This window comes from Schistocerca serialis, unplaced genomic scaffold (genome assembly GCF_023864345.2).
Source record: "Schistocerca serialis cubense isolate TAMUIC-IGC-003099 unplaced genomic scaffold, iqSchSeri2.2 HiC_scaffold_1195, whole genome shotgun sequence".
Taxonomy (NCBI): Eukaryota; Metazoa; Arthropoda; class Insecta; order Orthoptera; family Acrididae; genus Schistocerca; species Schistocerca serialis.
The window spans coordinates 507,501-512,500 of record NW_026047398.1 but is presented as its reverse complement, the minus strand read 5'-3'; the positions used below and the strand labels follow the sequence as shown (position 1 = coordinate 512,500).

General features: G+C 52.3%; 1 non-coding gene across 1 annotated transcript in view; it reads left to right on the top strand.

Annotated features, from left to right (window-relative positions):
* Positions 1-4,789: 4,789 nt before the first annotated feature.
* LOC126434795 (small subunit ribosomal RNA) overlaps positions 4,790-5,000 on the top strand; it is a 1,910-nt gene continuing 1,699 nt past the window's right edge. Inside the window, exon 1 of the ribosomal RNA XR_007579499.1 lies at positions 4,790-5,000. This exon is cut by the window's right edge and continues 1,699 nt beyond it. This is a non-coding gene — a ribosomal RNA (small subunit ribosomal RNA).

Here is a 5,000-nt window from a genome sequence, read left to right as displayed (position 1 = left end):
CTCTGCCGCACGAAATCGTGGACCGGCAATCACTCCACCTGCGCCCCACTCCAACCGCCCAACTCGCAACTCCAGCGGATGAACGGCGGACTTTTCCCGCAGTCGCAATGTGCAATCCACCCCTATAACATGCGTTTCATGAAGAGGTACGTCCAATATGCGACATTCCCGCTGTCCCTATACATGAGCTGCGAGCTGTACCAGTTACGAGCTAGAGACGCGATCGCGTTGCTCTCTGTACGAATGCCGATGCTGAGCGGTCAGCTAGGAGGCGCTCCATCCATGTCGGTACCGGTGAGCGTTGCACTCGCAGTCGCAAAAACGTACGGCAAGTATATTACTCGGAAGAGTCAATGACAGTCCACGCCCCCCTGCGTGGGAAGAGTCTTTCTAGGCCATGACCCACCGGAAGGGCGCAGCGTCCCCCACCCCAGACATGTGACGTCACACCATCGGTATTGACGACTAGACTGATTCCTTATAATCATTTGCCATACACCGGTGGAAGCTGCCGAGACGAGTAACTACATAGCGGGCTCGCCGTGTCACTAATGTACAGAGATACAACAGTTTCGACTGGAACCGGATTAAACGTATACACGGCGCTGATTAGTAATAGATAGAGCCATCAGAATACAGATAATGTATACAACTGTCCGTATACATGCTGAAAGACTCTGCTCACAATCACAACCACACGTCAGCCACACACCCTTATCACGCACTACTCTCTGCCTGTAACACGCACACAGACAATATGTAAGCACCAGCATGGAACAACACCCAGTGCATCCTCTCCGCCACATTAGACAATCCACACTGTCATAACCAGACTGGGAGGTCCACTCAGAAAACAGAATATCCCACCCACCCGACAACCACCATTGCTCAGCCAAGCCACCAACACCCACACATGTCCTACACAGGGGTGCACCCAACATCACAATACTGCCTCCTCTCACAGCACACAAACAATGGCAGGAATGAAAGACACAGGTCTGCCACAACCATGGAATCAGAGCGCCGCCTGTCATGAGCCAAAGGTGCATCCTGACGTGGCAAATCAGATGATGCCGCAGGCATCCACTTACTATAGTCACAATCAACAAACCGGCCGCCCCGCCCCCCATTAAACCTTTCCTTACAACAATGTGTACCTTAACCTAACCTATATCGTACCGTAACCTAACCTATATCGTACCGTAACCTAACCTATATCGTACCGTAACCTAACCTACGTCGTACCGTAACCTAACCTACGTCGTACCGTAACCTAACCTACGTCGTACCGTAACCTAACCTACGTCGTACCGTAACCTAACCTACGTCGTACCGTAACCTAACCTACGTCGTACCGTAACCTAACCTACGTCGTACCTTAACCTAACCTACGTCGTACCTTAACCTAACCTACGTCGTACCTTAACCTAACCTACGTCGTACCTTAACCTAACCTACGTCGTACCTTAACCTAACCTACGTCGTACCTTAACCTAACCTACGTCGTACCTTAACCTAACCTACGTCGTACCTTAACCTAACCTACGTCGTACCTTAACCTAACCTACGTCGTACCTTAACCTAACCTACGTCGTACCTTAACCTAACCTACGTCGTACCTTAACCTAACCTACGTCGTACCTTAACCTAACCTACGTCGTACCTTAACCTAACCTACGTCGTACCTTAACCTAACCTACGTCGTACCTTAACCTAACCTACGTCGTACCTTAACCTAACCTACGTCGTACCTTAACCTAACCTACGTCGTACCTTAACCTAACCTACGTCGTACCTTAACCTAACCTACGTCGTACCTTAACCTAACCTACGTCGTACCTTAACCTAACCTACGTCGTACCTTAACCTAACCTACGTCGTACCTTAACCTAACCTACGTCGTACCTTAACCTAACCTACGTCGTACCTTAACCTAACCTACGTCGTACCTTAACCTAACCTGTATTGCGCCTTAACCTAACCTGTATTGCGCCTTAACCTAACCTGTATTGCGCCTTAACCTAACCTGTATTGCGCCTTAACCTAACCTGTATTGCGCCTTAACCTAACCTGTATTGCGCCTTAACCTAACCTGTATTGCGCCTTAACCTAACCTGTATTGCGCCTTAACCTAACCTGTATTGCGCCTTAACCTAACCTGTATTGCGCCTTAACCTAACCTGTATTGCGCCTTAACCTAACCTGTATTGCGCCTTAACCTAACCTGTATTGCGCCTTAACCTAACCTGTATTGCGCCTTAACGTAACCTGTATTGCGCCTTAACGTAACCTATATTGCGCCTTAACGTAACCTATATTGCGCCTTAACCTAACCTATATTGCGCCTTAACGTAACCTATATTGCGCCTTAACGTAACCTATATTGCGCCTTAACGTAACCTATATTGCGCCTTAACGTAACCTATATTGCGCCTTAACGTAACCTATATTGCGCCTTAACGTAACCTATATTGCGCCTTAACGTAACCTATATTGCGCCTTAACGTAACCTATATTGCGCCTTAACGTAACCTATATTGCGCCTTAACGTAACCTATATTGCGCCTTAACGTAACCTATATTGCGCCTTAACGTAACCTATATTGCGCCTTAACGTAACCTATATTGCGCCTTAACGTAACCTATATTGCGCCTTAACGTAACCTATATTGCGCCTTAACGTAACCTATATTGCGCCTTAACGTAACCTATATTGCGCCTTAACGTAACCTATATTGCGCCTTAACGTAACCTATATTGCGCCTTAACGTAACCTATATTGCGCCTTAACGTAACCTATATTGCGCCTTAACGTAACCCACATTGTGCTGTAACCCAACACACGTTGGGCCTTAACCCAACACACGTTGGGCCTTAACCCAACACACGTTGGGCCTTAACCCAACACACGTTGGGCCTTAACCCAACACACGTTGGGCCTTAACCCAACACACGTTGGGCCTTAACCCAACACACGTTGGGCCTTAACCCAACACACGTTGGGCCTTAACCCAACACACGTTGGGCCTTAACCCAACACACGTTGGGCCTTAACCCAACACACGTTGGGCCTTAACCTGCTCTGTAATTGTCATACGACGCGTTAAATTAGTGTAGTGTTGCCCAACTGCAACCCCCGCAATATAGTTTGCTACTCGCACTGCCCGGTCCCCAGTGTATCGCTTCATGTTAAACACCTTGCAGCTATACACTGTAATGTGGATGGCAGCAGGACGTACATGCTCAATGCCCTTTGCAGTTGTTCATTGGCATTTGCAGTTGTTCATTGGCATTCGCATGGCGAAGCACTTAGCCTACGCTGTGGTACGGCCTGTGTCAACTGTCCGCTGATGTTGTACGTCCAAATCACACACTGTACTGCACATTGGTCCTCATGTACTGAATGATACATCGTGGTACATGTGACCGTACAACGACTGCGCCAACAACGGCGAACCATGCGGTCCAAATGTTGTGCACTCAGCTACGTGTCGTCTCCCTATAAGAGCTGGATTGCAGTGTGGTATGCCCTGGATGGCGATCAGCATGAGCCGTCTGTTGATGTAGTGGCGCGTGTTGTCAGACGTAGTCGTCTCTTCTCACACACCGTGATAGCATGGTGCACTGCGTTCCACATCTGCGACATGCGACAGAGGCCGGTTGACAGTCGTTCGCGCAATGGACATCGCATACGTACGGGGGCCACCTTCCACGTGTTCGCGAAGCGTGCACATGTTGTTGCGTGTATGTGGGCAGACAGTGTGTCGTGACACCTGACACAGGCATGCAACAATCGTTGAATTTGCAAATGGCGATGGACGCCTACGTTTGCTGGTGACGTTACGCAAATGAACAACTGGTAAACCGTTGTGGTGCGGTTGTTCTCGCTAGAGGTGAATCAGTGATGGCGACGATCGGTTGAGCTACCAACCGGTTGTTCCAGCGATACCCACCATGCCCACGAACGTGAATGGCATCTGGGTGTGAAGCGATACGCGGCGGTGGCTGGGTGGGACCGTCCCCGGCCGGTGAGGGGGGGCCTCCCGGCGTGCTGGCCGCGCGGTGCGTGGGCGCACGCGCTACAGCCGGCTGGTGGGGGCGGCCAGTGGCAGGCGCGCCGGCCGACGGAGGCGGCAGGCGGCGCAGCTGCGCGCCGGCGCACCCTGCACGCGGCGCCGTGCGGCCAAAGTAGGTCCTCGCGGGCCCGGTGCGAAGCGCGGTGGACATCTGCAGTGTGCTGGTCCGATTGAGGACTGTGTGCGCTGAGGATGCGCCGCCGCCTGGCGCTCGGCGCCGCGACGCCGTCTGCTGCTCGGTCGCCTCTGCGGTTCTCGCAGGTGGTTTGTATCGCAGCTGTGCGGACGTGTTGGCGCGTGCGCTGTGCTGGGAGAGTTCGCTTCGGCACCCAAGTGGGGCTTTTGTCCTTCTGTGGCGCTGGCGTTGGAGCTGCCGGTCACCGTAGGTGGCGCGTGTTGTCTCCCGCCGGCAATGCCACGACAGCACGCTCCCGGGCCTCTGTCGGCAGCGGCAAGCTCAGTTGGGAGCACGGGTGGTCGCACCTAAAGCGTCTACTCGCCAAACTCCGGGCGATTGCGCCTCTCTCGAACCCGACCAAGTACTTAGGACGGCGCTGCGCGCCGCCGGGACCTGAGAGGGTTTCGAGGTGTATGGTGCAGGGGAGCTCAGCCTCCTCCTGTTTGCAGAATAATTGAGCGGACGCTTGCGTGTTCGCGCGGGCCCCCGGGACACACTCCCGGGCGGCCGGCTGCTCAGCTCTAGTTGACGCAGCTCCCTGGTTGATCCTGCCGGTAGTCATATGCTTGTCTCAAAGATTAAGCCATGCATGTCTCAGTACAAGCCGCATTAAGGTGAAACCGCGAATGGCTCATTAAATCAGTTATGGTTCCTTAGATCGTACCCACGTTACTTGGATAACTGTGGTAATTCTAGAGCTAATACATGCAAACAGAGTCCCGACCAGAGATGGAAGGGACGCTTTT